The sequence below is a fragment of the Budorcas taxicolor genome, chromosome 9 (genome assembly GCF_023091745.1).
Source record: "Budorcas taxicolor isolate Tak-1 chromosome 9, Takin1.1, whole genome shotgun sequence".
NCBI lineage: Eukaryota > Metazoa > Chordata > Mammalia > Artiodactyla > Bovidae > Budorcas > Budorcas taxicolor.
Window position 1 is genome coordinate 12093354 of NC_068918.1, and position 19760 is coordinate 12113113.

Genomic DNA, 19760 nt, shown 5'->3' on the forward strand with positions numbered 1-19760 from the left:
CTCTGATGAAACTTGTAGACCCTCTGTAGTCTTCTAATGGTTACACTCAGAGTGGGAAGTCTTCTATAAGAAAAAGACCAAGAGGAGTAGTTGGGTGATCGCAGGGCTGGGATGTCACAAAGGCAGTTGCAGAAGTGGCAGGAGAAAATTGCAAGAAAAGAGAAATTCAGGGAGAGAAAGAGGGGAAGAGAAGTGATGCAGATCAAGACTCAGGGAGTGTGGAGGAAAGGACAAGCAATGAGGTCAACAGACCAGAGAGTGGAAGAGCTGGGGGTCTTCTACACATACAACTTAGGAGAAGCGATGCTCACATGCAGAGCAGTCAGAGGCTGGCCTTGAAGTTACATTTCAAAGCAAATGATTTCAACTAGAGCAGTCATTTAATTTTTTCAATTGGAATATAGTTGCTTTCTCAAGAGGCAGGTCAGTGGCCTGGTATTCCCATCTCTTGAAGAATTGTCCACAGTTTATTGTGATCCACACAGTCAAAGGCTTTGGCATAGTCAATAAAGCAGAAATAGATGTTTTTCTGGAACTCTCTTGCTTTTTCCAAGATCCAGCGGATATTGGCAATTTGATCTCTGGTGCCTCTGCCTTTTCTAAAACAAGCTTGAACATCTGGAAGTTCACGGTTCACGTATTGCTGAAGCCTGGCTTGGAGAATTTTGAGCATTACTTTACTACCGTGTGAGATGAGTGCAATTGTGCAGTAGTTTGAGCATTCTTTGGGATTGCCTTTCTTTAGGATTGGAATGAACACTGACCTTTTCCAGTCCTGTGGCCACTGCTGAGTTTTCCAAATTTGCTGGCATATTGAGTGCAGCACTTTCAGAGCATCATCTTTCAGGATTTGAAATAGCTCCACTGGAATTCCATCACCTCCACTAACTTTGTTTGTAGTGATACTTTCTAAGGCCCACTTGACTTCACATTCCAGGATGTCTGGCTCTAGATGAGTGATCACACCATTGTGATTATCCGGGTCGTGAAGATCTTTTTTGTACAGTTCTTCTGTGTATTCTTGCCACCTCTTCTTAATATCTTTTGCTTCTGTTAGGTCCATACCATTTCTATCTTATGGGGCCCATCTTTGCATGAAATGTTCCATTGGTATCTCTAATTTTCTTGAAGAGATCTCTAGTCTTTCCCATTCTGTTGTTTCCCTCTATTTCTTTGCATTGATCACTGAGGAAGGCTTTCTTGTCTCTCCTTGTTATTCTTTGGAACTCTGCATTCAGATGCTTATATATTTCCTTTTCTCCTTTGCTTTTTGCTTCTCTTCTTTTCATAGCTATTTGTAAGGCCTCTCCAGACAGCCATTTTGCTTTTTTGCATTTATTTTCCATAGGGATGGTCTTGATCCTTGTCTCCTGCACAATGTCATGAACCTCTTTCCATAGTTCATCAGGCACTCTGTCTATCAGTTCTAGTCCCTTAAATCTATTTCTCACTTCCACTGTATAATCATAAGGGATTTGATTTAGGTCATACCTGAATGGTCTAGTGGTTTTCCCTACTTTGTTCAATTTAAGACTGAATTTAGCAATAAGGAGTTCATGATCTGAGTCACAGTCAGCTCCTGGTCTTGTTTTTGCATACTGTATAGAGCTTCTCCATCTTTGGCTGCAAAGAATATAATCAATTTGATTTCAGTGTTGACCATCTGGTGGATCACAATAAACTGTGGAAAATTCTGAAAGAGATGAGAATACCAGACTACTTGACCTGCCTCTGGAGAAATCTGTATGCAGGTCAGGAAGCAACAGTTAGAACTGGACATGGAACAACAAACTGGTTCCAAATAGGAAAAGGAGTACATCAAGGCTGTATATTGTCTCCCTGCTTATTTAACTTATATGAGAAACGCTGGGCTGGAAGAAACACAAGCTAGAGTCAAGATTGCTGGGAGAAATATCAATAACCTCAGATATGCAGATGACACACACCCTTATGGCAGAAAGCAAAGAGGAACTAAAAAGCCTCTTGATGAAAGTGAAAGAGGAGAGTGAAAAAGTTGGCTTAAAGCTCAGTATTCAGAAAATGAAGATCATGGCATTTGGTCCCATCACTTCATGGCAAATAGATGGGGAAACAGTGGAAACAGTGTCAGACTTTATTTATTTGGGCTCCGAAATCACTGCAGATGGTGATTGCAGCCATGAAATTAAAAGACACTTACTCCTTGGAAGAAAACTTATGACCAACCTAGATAGCATATTCAAAAGCAGAGACATTATTTTGCCAACAAAGGTCTGTCTAGTCAAGGCTATGGTTTTTCCTGTGGTCATGTATGGATGTGAGAGTTGGACTGTGAAGAAAGCTGAGTGCTGAAGAATTGATGCTTTGGAACTGTGGTGTTGGAGAAGACCCTGAGAGTCCCTTGGACTGCAAGGAGATGCAACCAGTCCATCCTAAAGGAGATTAGTCCTGAGTGTTCATTGGAAGGACTGATGCTGAAGTTGAAACTCCAATACTTTGGCCACCTCATGCGAAGAGTTGACTCATTGGAAAAGACCCTGATGCTGGGAGGGATTTGGGGCAGGAGTAGAAGGGGATGACAGAAGATGAGATGGCTGGGTGGCATCACTGACTTGATGGACATGAGTTTGGGTGGATTCCGGGAGTTGGTCTTGGACAGGGAGGCTTGGCGTGCTGCAATTCATGGGGTCACAAAGAGTCAGACACGACTGAGTGACTGAACTGAACTGAACTGCTGGTTGCTCTACAATGTTGTGTTAGTTTCTGCTGTACAACTCGTGAATCAGCTGTAAGAACACATATATCCCTACCTGTTGAGCCTCCCTGCCTGCCTCCTCCCAGTCTAGGTCATCACAGAGCGCTGAGGGAGCTTCCTGTGCTATATGGCAGCTTCCCGCTAGCTATCTATTACTACACATGGTAGTGTATAGTGTTTCCATTAAACTCAAGCTTCAGCAAAATCATCTGAAGGGCTTCTGAAAACACAGATGCCCAACTTCTACCTTCCAACCCCGGATTTCTGATTCAGTAGGTTCCATTGGAGGACTAAGAATCTGCAGTTCTAACAAGGTCTTATTCTCTTGCTGATCTGAGAACCACTAGCAGAGAGAGCCTGTCCATGTCGGAGGCTTGGAGAATTCTGTGGAGAGTCTGAAGGTACTAAATCCTGGCTGGCAATTGCCTCATTTCCTCATGGACAAAAGGCAAATAATGTCTAATGTGACTGTCTGGAGTAAGATTAATGATAACAGATGTCAAGTGCTTGGTTCATATTAAGTATTCAAAATATGGTGGCTCCAGTGGGAAGAGCAATACAATTACAAGGTGCCAATGAGAGGACTCAAATATGCAACACAAATGTTAATCACCTGTGGAACTTCCAGAGTTTCATAAAACAACATCTTGGTAGTTTTTTCTGACTTCTTAGAAGATTTATATTTATATTTTTAATTTAACTTTTATTTTATTTTGAAGTATAGTTTATTTATAATGGGGTGTTAATTTCAAGTGTACAGTAAAGTGAATCAATTGCACATTTATATATGTCTAATTTTTTGAACTGAATTGAATTTTTTTTCAGATTCTTTTCCCATATAGGTTATTACAGAATATTAAGGAGAGTTCCCTGTGCTCTACTGTAGGTCCTAGATGATTTTCTATTTTATGCATAGCAGTGTGTACATGTTGATCCCTAAGTCCTAATTTATCCCCCTCCCACCACCCATGTTTCCCCTTTGGTAACCTTAAGTTTGTTTTTGAAGTCTGTGAGCCTGTTTCTGTTTTCTAAATAAGTTCATTGGTATCACTTTTAAAAAATTTTAGATTCCACATATAAGTGGCATCATATGATATTTGTCCTTCTCTGTCTGACTTACTACATTCAGTATGATAATCTCTAGATCTATCTATGTTGCTACACACGGCCTTACCTCGGCTGAGGATCACACTGAGCAACTAACACTTACTCACTTTATACTCAATATTCCTCTGTATATAGGTACCACATAGAAGTTTTATGTTTTTTAAAAGTTATTTTGTTCAAATAGATCTTGGGTAGACTATTATTTGTTTGTTCTCCTAACCCCTAATTAAGGTGTATACAGGCATTTGAAAGCAGAATCAAAAAGAAGAAAATGAGTGGCTATTTTTCCCGTGAAATGAGTACAGAAAAAGTGTGTTTCCAGGTAGGGTCAAGGTTAATGGGAAAATATTAAATTTTAATTGCAGTTGTTTTTCTAATTTTTTTATGGACTGATCTTTTATTAAGTCTATCGCTTATGGTCCTAATCTTGTGATTGCTACATAATATTCTTTGCCAAAATATAAGCACGAAAGGATGATTGCTTTTAATCCAAACACATGTTTTACATTAAAAAATAAACTATTTATAAAAAATGATTTTTCCTGCCTTCACACTCCTCCAAGCCTCAAACTTCACTTTCAGACTATGAGCTTATCAACAGCTTGATTCAAAGAGATTCTTTTCATTGTTCTGAATGACAGTTGAAACAATTTAAAAGCTTTTATGATTGAAGACTATGCACTTTTCAGCAACAGTGCTTACCAAATTAGCCTGTTTTATTTTAAAAATGTTTTCAAGGCCAGACTTTTTGACTAACAGTTTCTGAAATTATAGAGCATAGTTGTATAAAGTTCCAGATGTTTTCTGATTTTGCTCTAATTGGGAAGAGAAAATGGGAACACCTGAAAAACGTTGGCTTTGACTGAGAGATTCTCACTATTTGCACAAGACTAAAACTTCAAGTCCTGACATGTTCTGACTTGATCTTTAGATAAGGAATTTTTAATGTCCTGGTATATTGTGAATGTTTTAAGGTACCAGTGCAGCGAGAGGAGGAAGTTATCTAAGTGCGTATTATGTTCATTCCTTCACTTAGCAAACGTTTATTGAATACCTTCAAAGGTCTAGATGCCGTTTAAGGGTTCAATTTGTACATTTTGTGTCTCTAAAGATGCTAATCAAGTTTTAAAATATATTCTTTAATTTATTTATTCCATAATCATTTATGGACCATTTATCTTATCCCAACCACTTTTCTGGATTCTGGACCTAGAAAGACTAATAAGACAAAGACTAATAAGGTATGATGCTTGCTTTCAAAAAGTTTATAGTGTAATAGGGCAAGAAACCTAAGTCATTTTATAATGAGTTGTGGTGTTGGAGAAGACTCCTGAGAGTCCCTTGGACTGCAAGGAAATCAAGCCAGTCAATCCTAAAGGAAATCAGTCCTGAATATTCATTGGAAGGATTGATGCTGAAGCTGAAACTCCAATACTTTGGCCACCTGATGCGAAGAGCCAACTCATTGGAAAAGAGCCTAAGGCAGGAAACATTGAGGGTGAGAGGAGAAGGGAGCAACAGAGGATGAGATGGTTGGATGGCATCACTGATTCAGTGGATGTGAGTTTGAGCAAACTCTGGGAGATGGTGAAGGGCAGGGAAGACTAGCAGGATGCAGTCCACAAAGGGGTCATAAAGACATGACTTAGAGACTGAACAAAAACAATTTCATGAGCATCTGCTGTGGGTCAGACAGGGAGCTGAAACTGAGGATAGCCAATCAGGCAAAAGTGTTGCACTCACAAAGCCCATATGTTCTAGGAATGAGCCCAAAGTGTGAGCAAGTAAACAAATTAACACAGAGTAATCAGTATATATGGGAAAATGGGGTAATGAGCAATTGAAGGAGGGACCACTTTACATAGTGTGATAAAGAACTTTTCTGAGGACGATATCAAGGGAGACCTGGGGAATGACAGTGGGAATGCCATGTGTGAGCTCAAAGTTAGAAATGAACACAGAGGAGTTCAGAATGTTTGAAGAGCAGAGTTCCAGTATTGTTGTTGGAGAATGATGAGGCTTTGGGGTTGGGAGTGATCTGATCTGAGGTTGGAGAGGCAGGAGGAGCAGATCTCACACATCTTTTCAGGCCATGAGGAATTTACGTTTGATTCTTAAAGCTGTAGGAACATATTCAAGGACTTAAAGCAGGTTGGTGATCTGATGACATTAAAAAAAAAAAACTACTCTAGAGGCTGCATAGAGTTGGAAAGGAGTGGAAGGTGCAGGGCAAAAGAAAGAGGTAAGTTAGGAGAGTATTGTGATCAACAAGACCAGAAATGATGCCATGGGGTGGGTTGAGTGGTGGTAATTTGAGATAGATGTCAGAAGTATAATCACTATATATACAATGAAATATTACTCAGCCATAAAAAGAAATGCCTTTGAGTCAGTTCTAATGACATGGTTGAGCCTAGAGCCTATACCAATATGGTGTAGAGTAAGTCAGAAAGAGGAAAACAAATATTGTATATTAATGCATGTATATGAAATCTAGTGGCTTAGATGGTAAATAATCTTCCACTAATATGGGAGACCTGGGTTCAATCCCTGGGTTGGGAAGATCCCCTGGAGGAGGGCATGGAAACCCATTGCAGTATTCTTGCCTGGAGAATCCTCACGGACAGAGGAGCCTGGCGAGGGGTGGGGTGGGGTGGGCTACAATTCATGGGGTCACAAAGAGTCAGACATGACTGAGTGACAAGCACAGTGCAGCACAATGAAGACACAGACATAGAGAACAAACTTGTGGGCATAGTGGCTAAAGGAGAGAGCGGGATGAGTAGAAAGAGTAGCATGGAAACATATGCATTACCATATACAGAATAGATGGCCTGCGGGAACTTGCTGTGTGACTCAGGGAGCTCGAACCCAGTGTCTGTGACTACCTGGAGGGGTGGGTTGGGGTGGAAGGTGCGAGGGAGGTACAAGAGGGAGGGGACATAGCTATGTTTATGGATGATACATGTTGACGTATGACAGAAGCCAACACAATATTGTAAAGCCACTGCTGCTGCTGCTGCTAAGTCACCTCAGTCTTGTCCAACCCTGTGCGACCCCATAGATGGCAGCCCACCAGGCTCCGCCATCCCTGGGATTCTCCAGGCAAGAATACTGGAGTGGGTTGCCATTTCCTTCTCCAATGCATGAAAGTGAAAAGTGAAAGGGAAGTCGCTCAGTCGTGTCGGACTCTTAATAACCCCACGGACTGTAGCCCACCAGCCTCCTCCATCCACGGGATTTTCCAGGCAAGAGTACTGGAGTGGGTTGCCATTGTCTTCTCCGGTAAAGCCACTGTCCTCTGATTAAAAATAAATTTAAAAAAGAAGTAGAATTGCTGGGGCTTGCTGATGGATGGAATCTGTAAACTGATGCGTGTGGTGAAATGTTATAGTTGTAATGCTAAATGGCCCAGATGAGAAAGTGGTGGATCCTTCTCTGGGTGTGCGGAAAGGCTTGAAAGAAGATAGTAATGTTCTAGTTAAGTCTGTAAGAAGAGTCTAAGTTCACAGGCCGCTGGTCGATGTGTAGAGCAGAGGAAACGTAATTTGGGCCGATGCACAGCACAAGTGAAGACATTGAAAGGTCAGCTGGGTGTTGAGTAAGGGCAGGGTCACAATGAAGATTTTGGATTATTTGGTAGGATATGAGGAGATTCATTACCTGGAAGAAGACAGCATCACTGTAGGATGGGGAAAGGTAATACATTTTTCTATTAATAGGAAATCTTCTAAGCTCATTTTTGAGTCATGGCTCAGTTTTCGTAAAACTTTTTATTGAAATATAGTTGCTTTAAATGTTGTATTATTTTCCCCTGTACAGCAAAGTGAATCTGTACATATGTCCCCTCTTTCTTGGATTTCCTGCCCGTTTAGTCACCACAGAGCACTGAGTAGAGGTCCCTGTGCTATCCAGTGTGTTCTTTTTAGTTACCTATTTTATGTTGCTGTTGTTTAGTGGATAAGCCACGTTTGACTCTTGGCGACCCCATGGACTGTAGGACCAGGCTCCTCTGTCCATGGGATTTCCCAGGCAAGAATACTGGAAGGGGTTGCCATGTCCTTCTCCAGGGGATCTTTATGACCCAGGGATTGTACCTGGGACTTCTGCTTGTCAGGCAGATTCTTTACCTATTTTATACATAGTATCAAGAGTGTATATATGACAATCCCAATCTCCCAAATTATCCCAGCCCCCTTTTCCCCTTGGTTCTCTACAATCAGTTTTGAATGCCATTAATGTAAGTATTATATTTCTAAATTTTTACAATATTTACATTTTAAGTTTACTAAATCATGAATGTTCTCTCTTTACTAATGAACATTTACTCTGGCAAGAAAATCAGCTTCATGATTTGTACCAAGTAATATGGTACAAGGAGGGCATAGATCATTTGTATATAGTTAAAATATCTTTCACACATGAATTTCAAATTTCATTCTAAGAACTCAGATGTTAATAAACACAGATTAGCTCAGAATTTCTTTGGTTTTTGCTCCTGCTTGTGCTCTGTATGTGTGATTCTAATCATTGAAATGCCCGTGGTAGTTTGGAATCTTCAAATCTTATAACTAATCTCTGATATTCTTAAGAACTTTTGGGGGCAGGGCGGAGAGATTTTTTTCCCCGTTCTTAAAAAATGTAAAGGGCAAATTTAAGTCTGTGTTTATAGTATGAAAGTTTCTCAATGGAGAGTTTTGGGAGCAATTGTAAGTGAAGATGAGATTATAACGTAAGTTGTCTTGAGACTGTAATGAGGTAAAAGTGTTTTGTACCACAAAAGCTGTAATCATATTCATTTGGGCACGGCCAGCATGTCAAGTACTTTCAAGGTAATGAATGCGTTCCAGAAGATTGTCTGTGTTTTCTTCACACTTTAAATAGCATGAAGATGGTTGAAACAATTTGCTGTGGCATCAAAGGCATTGTGAACAGGCGTTGCCCTCACAATTCTGAGCAGAATTTAGCTTTGGCAAAGACTGGGTATTTTAATGAGTACTAGCTTACATTTTTCTTGGCATTAGGTTTATATAAGGGCCACATTTCTCCCCCTTTGGAAAAGGATACAAAAATGTAAAAAATGACTATAATGGTTAACCAAAATGAATGTCCAACACTGCTAGGTATTTTAAACAACGTCAGGTAGCATTTTGTGAAAGACTTAGTGACTCGCTGCTGCCATGTGGGTGTTGTTTAAATGAGAGAAACAATTTTGAAAATGTGAATTCCTTTTTTTTCCCTTCAGGACTTTACTACATGCAATAAGGTAAAATTCAAGAGACTGTTATATCTACAAAACTTAATGGAAATAGTCAGCAACTTGACTTGCTGATATTCTGATCTGTTATATATGAGCACAAGAAAAACTATCATTTTAAATGGTGAAGGCTTGTTTCCCCAAATGATATCTAGGGCAGCCTTGTTGATTCCATAATCCCACCTGGGATTATTTTTATATATCGGTAGTTTAAGGACTGTAAGGTCACAAGTTTAGTGTTCAACCCAATAAAGACTTGATAATAACTTTGAGAAAGCAGTTGATATAGACAGACTTTAGGTTTTTTCTAATTTCAGTCTCATGAGAAAAATGGGAAAATATATCCTTATTTTTTTAAGAGAAGCAAATGTCTCTCAACACATACCATATGGGGATGAGGGCAAAATTCTTTCCAGGATTATAGATCTAATCGTACAAAAGTCTCCTAACATTTTAGGGAATTTTTATTGCCTTTTTGTGAAGGATCCTACTTCCATAGTCTTTACATGTCCAGCCTTTTGTATGCTGACATTTGGTATCACTTTTCAAATTAGTTTAAGCTTTAATTTTAAAACATGGTTTTCATTGTTCATAGTAATTTACTTGAGAAATTTTGTAAGCCTAAGTGACACAGGAGAGAAATTCTAACATAGAACAAAGAATATGTAACAGCAAGTTTTATATTGTCTGGATTAAGGAGCTGGATTAAGTGACAACAAGGAAAAGAAAAAAAATATCCTTATGAGGATCAAATTATGGGATTTTAGTCCATCCTGAGCCCATATAATTTAAAGGATATAAGTAGAATTTGAAGCATAAGCATTCACATTGTATCAGAGGTGTAATGAAATGCATGGTTTAGCATTATTGTGTTGTGACACCTCTCTAAGATAGCATAAACAAATTAAATAAGCAAATATTTTATTGGACATCTTCAGTGCACCTAGGCTGAACACTGTTACTAGAGAAAGAATTGAGATGAAATTTTCTCTCTCCATAGTTTCTAAGGTATTAGAATCATATCATTTTCTTAATAATTTTCTCAATAATTTTGATTTTCCCCCCTCATTTAGAACATTTTAACTCACATGCTATTAATAAAGATTTCAAGTGTGGATGGAGGTGAGGGGTTTTTTTTCAATCTGTATTGAACTCTTGAAAAATTATTAAGAAGAATAAATAAAATAAAGCCCTGCCTTTTTATGATAGAAGTTTTCCCAACAACAACAACAAAAATCACTGACAAGGAAGTTCAGTTTTCTTTAATCTTTGTGAATCAGTAAGATGAAAATGCCATCTGTACTGAATCCAAGGTACATGTTGTATTTCCTTGTAATTTCTTCTGTGGACTTTGTTTATATCTTTTGGCTCATATATATTAGTATTTATCTTGTCTAAAATGACAAACATTAATTATTAGCAAATAAAGCATTTCTTATGTTACATCCTGACATTTATTCTGAAGTACTTACCCCCGATCAATCTATTTCATAATAAAACCTTAGCTAAAGTGGCACAAACGGTTGTGAAGTTTTTGAAAAGTACACTGCAATAAAAAGATAAGAATTTGTTTTTCTAAAGATTCTGATATTGCATAGAGAATAAGCGGTGTGTAAATCAGAATACTGTTAACTCAATTTACTGAAGCATGATAAACATTCAAATGAATACAATTATAATGGGAGATCGTCATACTGATATTGGCAGCGTGGTACATTTCCATTGCACTAGTCTTCTCTGAACCTTGAAAATCTCTTCAGAGCAACGGTTTATTAGCAAGGTGTCAGCTTACCTGCCTTTTCACTGCTGTTCCCTGTATTTTGACATTCCTGCCTCTGCATAAATTAAAGGCAGAATTTACCTTTAGAATCAGGGCTGGTTTCATAATACACACAATACTTCTGAAACCAGTGCTTTTCATACCACCTGACTCTGAGTTGCCTTCCATTTGCAGGATCTGCGTCCACCTTTCTAGTTAATTTCTCTAAGCTCATAACCTTGTGTACTCAGTGACAGCTGAAAGGTCATTCATGTTTATCTGGATTCTCATTCTTCTGTTCTTGTTTGGTCTGTTTGTTCATGTCCTGAAAATGACTGAGGAACTTTGTGGACGGATGGTGCCTTTTCCACACTGCTTTTACTAAATCAGTAACAATAATAAGGAATTTCTTACCTTTGAGACATTATGGACTTTAAGATATACCTCCATTATAGAATCCTTATATTACATATATGCACAATTTTATTGTAAATCTGCATTAATATACATTTATTCATTCTCAAAAAGTCACTTTGCTAGTGCCATAGCCTATGTCTTCTTTCATAATCCATACCAGATTCATTATTTCTGAAGATTATTATGTTATTTAGAAGGCTATCAAAGTATACTCAGTTGCTAAGTTACGTCCAGCTCTCTGAGATCCCATGGACTGAAGCCTGCCAGGTTCCTCTGTCCATGGAATTTCCCAGGCAAGAATACTGGAGTGGATAACCATTTCCTTCTGCAGGGGATCTTCCCAATACCGGGATCAAACCAGTGTATCCTGTGTCTCCTGCAGTGGCAGCTAGATGCTTTACCACCAAGCCATCTGAGAAGCCCATCAAAATATACTCAGCATAAAATATGAAGTATTGATCTGTGATAGACGACTACTTTGAGAAGTCATATAGTATATAAGGTCTTCTGCAACAACCCCTCCCACAGTTCAAAATAGAGATATGCTGTTTCCATTTGACAGGAGACTCATCAAGAATTCAAATCTGGAATATTGTTGACTTCTGAGAGGAAAAGTTTACTGTATGATGGGTGGAGAAGATTTCAAAATAATATTAAAGTAAGAAAATCTGATGGGTTGGCTGATCCTCTCAGATCTGTGCCCTGGGTTGTGGTCAACCATTCCAGTTTGCCTGAGATTGGGATTTCAGTAGTAAAACTGAGTCCTGGGCAAACTGGGACAGTGGTTACCCTACCTATCTCAATGTTGTTTTTTGCTTTTTGGAGGAGGCTGAGTGGTCAGGGAAGGGTCAACAAACTGAAGTGAAGACAATGAGGTTTTCTGTTACCCAGATAATTCTGAAGCACAAAAGAACAATTACATTTTTTCCCATAAATTAATTTTGGGGGGAGTTCGAAGAAATAGATATGTGCCATACCTTCTTTTGCTTAGATTTCCAATGTACGAAAATCTGTCAGTGGCTTAGATGGTTAAGCGTCTGTCTACAATGTGGGAGTCCGGGTTTGATCCCTGGGTTGGGAAGATCCCCTGGAGAAGGAAATGGCAATCCACTCCAGTACTCTTGCCTGGAAAATCCCATGGACAGAGGAGCCTGGTAGGCTACAGCCCATGGGGTCGCAAAGAGTCAGACATGACTGAGCGACTTTACCATGAAGGCTTGAAGAAAACAAAAGAAGTAACAGAATGGCCCAATGAAAGGGTAGTGAAAGAGAATGCAAGCAAGCACCTTGCCTGGCATGCAGATCAGAAATGTTAAAATGTTTCACGCCTACAGGTGTAGGTGTGCCATGTACTAGGTCATGTCTGACTATTTGCAAACCCATGGACTGTAGCCCTCCAGGCTCCTCTGTCCATGGAATTTTCCAGGCAAGAATCCTGGAGTGGGTTGCCATTTCCTCCTCCAGGGGATCTTCCTGGCCCAGGGATTGAATCTTGTCTCCTGTGGCTCCTGCATTGCAGGTGGCTTCTTCACCACTGGGGCATCAGGGAAGCAGAGGCATAAGTAGAAAGGAAAGATTGATCCTTTAAGAGGTTTGAGGTATGCACCACCCCCAGCTAGGGTCTACCTGATTCAGAGCTGGGCTTCAGGAAATTACTCATACTAAGAATCAGTATAGAGGCTAGATGGACACTCATGCAGAAACCAATGTGCCACATGATAGACCAAGCATTAAGTATCACCCCCACTGAGAAAACTGACTATAAGTATTCTAGAAGCCGGACCTGAAGTAGACTTGGGAGGGGACAGCATAGTCAGCTATGATATCCTCGCAATGAATGCGTGCTCAGTTTCTTAAGGGGCTCTTCCCCACCCTTCCCTCTCTTTGAAAATGACCAGTAGGGGCAGGACTAGAGGAGGGAGAAAAGTTTATGTAGTGCACATGCTCAGCAAGGTGATCAGGAAAATAACTTTGAGCTGGCTTTTCAAACCACTGGGTGGAACTGAATTTACCTGAAAGTCTCTAGATGGTATTGATTAGTGAATTCAACATTTTTGCTACCAACTAAAACAGGGTCTTGAGAGTCAATTTCAGATACAGAGAATTTTAAATGTAAAAAAGCAAATCTCCGTCTTTACACCCCCAGGTTTCACTGATTCTCAGTCATCCTAACTGAAATATTACACTTATACTGAATACCTCTTGCTGGAAGTTAAAGAATTTACCTTGAAATTCAACCCAAAGGCTTACCAACTTCTTCTAACTTTGAAAAGTACTCTGCCAATTAGTAGTTTCCAAATTTGGCTGCATATTAGAATCACCTAGGGGTGGTTTAAAAATCCTTCAACTGCTTTAGTCTTCTCCACACCACTCCACAAATCTGATTTAGTTGGTCTGGGGCAGAGTCCAGGGCACAGGTACTCGGAAAAAAAAAAAAAAAGAAAAAAAGTGCAAGGACCTCTAATATACACAAAAGTTGATAAAAAATATGATGATTTCTATTGCCTTTCATATCACTGGCTAGTTATCAGCAGGCATCATACTGTCCCCTGGTTGGTCTCTTAAATGTTCTTAACAGAAGTGAAGAGAAGGTCGCTCAGTCATGTCCAACTCTTTGTGACCCTAAGGACTGTAGCCCACCAGGCTCCTCTGTCTGTGGAATTCTCCAGGCCAGAATACTGGAGTGGGCAGCCATTCCCTTCTTCAGGGTATCTTCCCAACCCAGGGATTGAACCCAGGTCTCCCACATTGCAGGTGGATTCTTTACCCTCTTAGCCACCAGGAAAGTTCTTTGCAAATCAGGATACTATCCAGTGCTATACAACATATTGATAGTATCCCCTCAATCTCTTGGACTCTCCAGTGATATCTTTACTTATGATCCTGAAATTGTTGAGTGGAGTGAATCAGTTGTCCTGTGAAATATCCTACCTTTTTATTTGCTCTGATTGTTCAGTGAAAGGAGTGCCATTTACTTTGTTCATCTCTGTCCTCTCTTTCACATAGCCCAGAAATAAGGTGTAAAAGCTTGGTTAGGATTCAAGTGAAATATTTCTGGTAAGATTTGGTAATGCTACCTACTTAAAAAAAATCATTCTCATCCCTTCTTGACCTTTCGGCCAAGAGTAAAATCGTTCTCAAATTGTCTTATTGAAATATTTGTAAAACACTTCATAGTATTTTCAGAGTTGTAAATTTGTAATTTTATAAGGGTTATCTTTAAAATATGGACAGAAGAAAATTCCATAACATATCAAGAAACTTCAGAATCATCTCTAAAATTAGAAATCACTTAAAACTTTTCTTGTTTCCTTCCTTCCCTCCTTTCTTCCTTATTTCCTTTCAATATCAAGGTTATAAATAGTCTCTTTTAAAAACTGCTACTCATGCAAAGACTTTAGGTTATAGGACCAATCTAGTCCAGCAGTAAGTAATGAACAAGGACATTTCTGGAGTTAAATTTATTGCAAATGCTTTCTTCTTGTTACAGCATTTGTATTAAATATAAAAACACAAGTCAGTACTATAGTGTATATTCTAGGTATGCTTAGGCCAAGCAGCCTGATATAGCAAGAGAAAAAAAACCAACAACCATCATCTTCAAGACAGGAGCCAGTTCTTGATCTGAGTTACCTTTGAAGTGACTGGCGGTATATAAATTGTTCACATGTTTATTTTTAAGTATTTACCTCTGACCTCTGTGGATTCAATGAGATCAGAAAAAGAAATATAGATGCTTCAGATGAAAATCATTTTGGAAAGATATTCTGCCTAGCTCCTCAAATCCAAGACATTTGGACTTTGTATAAGCTAAAGAGAAGCATTTGGTTGGAATCAATTCAAGCCTAAATGTCATGAAATAGATATCCAACTGAAAAATGAGTATTTAATTTTTTTTTCAAAGAGAAAGTATGGAAAGCACAAGTGTACAACTTGGTGAAATATCACAAACACACATATAATTAAAGAATAAAAACAATATATTATCTATACCTCAGAAGACATTGTACACCCTTCTAGTTTCTACCTCCCAAGGAAAACTACTGTTTTAATGTAACAGGTTAATTCTTACTGTTATTTGAACCCTGCTTCCCCTGGTGGCTCAGAAGTTAAAGCGTCTGCCTGGAATGCAGGCGACCCGGGTTCGATCCCTGCGTCAGGAAGATCCCCTGGAGAAGGAAATGGCAACCCACTCCAGTACTCTTGCCTGGAGAATGCCATGCAGGGAGGAGCCTGGTGGGCTACAGTCCATGGGGTCGCAAAGAGTCCGACAAGACTGAGCGACTTCAGTTTCACTTTTTAAAAAAGAATGATACATAATTTACACTTTTGTGCTGGCTTTTAAAACTAGCGTGGGTGTTTTAATATTAATTTTTGCTCTTCTAGGTATGCTGTGTAGGGTAATGGAGTGAGCATACATATTTTTTATTTTTATTTTTATTTTTGGCCGCATCACATGGCATTCGGGATCTTTAGCTCCCGGACCAGGGATTGAACCAGTGTTCCCTGCAGGGGAAGTACAGAGTCTTAACCACTGGACCGCCAGGGAATTCCCTGAACATACATATTTGAGTTAAGGAAACTGGAAGGCAGATCTTGAGACTGCAATTTACTAACTGTAAGCCACTAAAGCCCTCTTGAACCAGTCTCTTCAAATGTAAAATGGAAATGTTAATACTTTCTTAAAAGACTGCTGGGAGGATTAAATGAGATACTATGTGTAAAGTGCCTGAAAAAGAGTAGAAACTGAATAATAGCTAGTCTCTTCCCCCTACCATTTTTCACCCTCCTATCTTTTCTATTTAAATGCACTGGTGAAAAAATGAAAACAAAATTATCATTCCAATTGCAAGCTAAGAAAGGTTTTGTCATGGGAGACCCATGTGTTGTTTCAGTTCAGTTCAGTTCAGTTCAGTTCAGTCGCTCAGTCGTGTCCGACTCTTTGTGACCCCATGAATCGCAGCACGCCAGGCCTCCCTGTCCAAAACCAACTCCAGGAGTTCACTCAGACTCACGTCCATTGAGTCAGTGATGCCATCCAGCCATCTCATCCTCTGTCGTCCCCTTCTCCTCCTGCCCCCAATCCCTCCCAGCATCAAAGTCTTTTCCAAAGAGTCAACTCTTCGCATGAGGTGGCCAAAGTACTGGAGTTTCAGCTTTAACATCATTCCTTCCAAAGAAATCCCAGGGCTGATCTCCTTTAGAATGGACTGGTTGGATCTCCTTGCAGTCCAAGGGACTCTCAAGAGTCTTCTCCAACACCACAGTTCAAAAGCATCAATTCTTCGGCGCTCAGCCTTCTTCACAGTCCAACTCTCACATCCATACATGACTACTTGAAAAACCATAGCCTTGACTAGACGGACCTTAGTCAGCAAAGTAACGTCTCTGCTTTTGAATATGCTATCTAGGTTGGTCATAACTTTCCTTCCAAGGAGTAAGCATCTTTTAATTTCATGGCTGCAGTCACCATCTGCAGTGATTTTGGAGCCCCAGAAAATAAAGTCTGACACTGTTTCCACTGTTTCCCTATCTATTTCCCATGGAAGTGATGGGACCGGATGTCATGATCTTCATTTTCTGAATGTTGAGCTTTAAGCCAACTTTTTCACTCTCCTCTTTCACTTTCATCAAGAGGCTTTTTAGTTCCTCTTCACTTTCTGCCATAAGGATGGTGTCATCTGCATATCTGAGGTTATTGCTATTTCTCCCGGCAATCTTGATTCCAGCTTGTGCTTCTTCCAGCCCAGCGTTTCTCATGATGTACTCTGTATATGAGTTAAATAAGCAGGGTGACAATATACAGCCTTGACTTACTCCTTTTCCTATTTGGAACCAGTCTGTTGTTCCATGTCCAGTTCTAACTGTTGCTTCCTGGCCTGCATACAGATTTCTCAAGAGGCAGGTCAGGTGGTCTGGTATTCCCATCTCTCTCAGAATTTTCCACAGTTTCTTGTGATCCACACGGTCAAAGGCTTTGGCATAGTCAATAAAGCAGAAATAGATGTTTTTCTGGAACTCTCTTGCTTTTTCAATGATCCAGCAGATGTTGGCAATTTGATCTCTGGTTCCTCTGCCTTTTCTAAAACCAGCTTGAACATCAGGAAGTTCACGGTTCACGTATTGCTGAAGCCTGTCTTGGAGAATTTTGAGCATTACTTTACTAGCATGTGAGATGAGTGCAATCGTGCGGTAGTTTGAGCATTCTTTGGCATTGCCTTTCTTTGGGATTGGAATGAAAACTGACCTTTTCCAGTCCTGTGACCACTGCTGAGTTTTCCAAATTTGCTGGCATATTGAGTGCAGCACTTTCAGAGCATCATCTTTCAGGATTTGAAATAGCTCAACTGGAATTCCATCACCTCCACTAGCTTTGTTCGTAGTGATGCTTTAAACATGTTGTTTAAAGGAACACAAAAATCTTTGCTCAAATTTTTTAAATGATCATTTTTTCTTTCCTTTAAATTCTGGCAATTTAAATATATTATTCAATATATATTGCTCAGTTAAACATATTGCATCATTTCTACTGATATGACATTGGGAAGACCTCAGGTTTTACCAGACATTCAAGGAAATGTCAAACGACTAATGATGTGTGCTACTTGAAGGAAATTATAAAGTAGGGGGATTGAATGTAAAACCCCACCTCCTGGAGGCGATTTCTTTCCTTTCTCCTTCCCAATTGGCTAATTATGGATTCTCAAGCTAGAGAATCCGTTTCACTGAATCCGTTTCAGTGTTAAATTTAGTGGAGTAAGTGTTTCTCTCTGAGACATCAGTGTATTACAAACTAGGATGTTTAAGGTGAACACTTTTTTATTGTGTTCATACTAAAAATTAATGCTTGAAAATGATCAAATGAGATAAATTTAACACAGATTTTCAATGCATTTATTTATTTCCTGAAATATACTTCTTTCTTAAAAATTTTTTTTTGTTATTGAGATCAAATTGAAATAGATAATTTTCAGAAAATCCTAAAATTTACTTATTTTCCTAGCAGAAAATGGTAAATGTAATTTAATTGTGAACAATATGAATTATTAAATTCTGTAACTGGATAGGCATCTTAGTATTTTTGCTCTATTTTAATTTAAAATAAGTATAATTAGAAGTTTTGTTTTCACACAAAGTAGAAAGTATATTGGAGAAGGCAATGGCACCCCACTCCAGTACTCTTGCCTGGAATATCCCATGGGCAGAGGAGCCAGGTGGGCTGCAAGTCCATGGGGTCGCTAAGAGTCCAACACGACTGAGCGAATTCCCTTTCACTTTTCACTTTCATGCATTGGAGAAGGAAATGGCAACCCACTCCAGTGTTCTTGCCTGGAGAATCCCAGCGACAGGGGAGCCTGGTGGGGTTCTGTCTATGGGGTCGCACAGAGTCGGACACGACTGAAGCGACTTAGCAGCAGCAGGAAGTATATGGATTAGTCTTTTTTCATCATTCCTTGCTTTGGTCAGGCTCAAAAGGTAATGGATATTAAAGCTCTTTTCCATAAGTTGAAAATATTTAGAAATATTGAGTTTTTATGTAAGCATGTTTACTAATATGTTTAGGTAAAGCATAAATATCTGTAGATACCAACCAATGTCCAAAGATTTTTGTTCTTTAATTCATTAAAATGTTAATTCAGCATGCTGCAGGTCTTTTCAACAACTTGATCTACCTGCTTAATCTAATTATTCTTATCTCTAACATAAACAACTGGTTTAGAAAATTGAAGTTAAAAAATCCCATCAGGGCCTCCACAAAAGCTGGATGGCTCAGAACCTGAGCAGTAGACCTCAGCTCTGTTTCCTTTCTCTATTACCAAACACCCAGTCATAATGAAAAAGATCACCAGGAAGCATATGTTATCCTTCTCACACATAGATGGCGCTACTGACCTACCATCACAGAGATCATTCAGTTTTCCACCACTGTCTGTGGACAAGCATCAATCCATGTATGTCTGATCCTCAGATAGTTTCTATTTCTGGAGGGCTAACTGGGGTTAAGGGTGGGCTGAGGTTCTTGACAAGGAGCTGTTATTATTGTGTGTAACTAACTGTGCTAATATTTAGAAACCATAACTTGCTGCTTGACTAGACTTCTCAAGTTCCAGTGATTAATCTATTGACATTTTAAGTGAAAACAAAGGAAGGAGCTTGATTTGGATACTTTTTCTTTAGTTAATTGTATTCTAGATGCTGAGTACTTTATTGCATCTTCTTTGCATCCATTTTCTCCATTTGAATAAGAGAAGGAACCAACATTTATCCACCATCTAGTGTATGCCAGTCACTGGACTATTTATAAATATTTAATCCCTTCATCCTATGGGGAATGACCTCTTGTCTTTATTTCGAACATAAAGATGAAGGTCAGAGATGCTTTATGGCCTGAGATCTCCACCATGGTGGTCGTGTTCAAGACTAGTTTCAAATGTTCTTTTTTAGAAAAATAACTGGAATATAATTGCTTTGCAATGTTGTGTTAG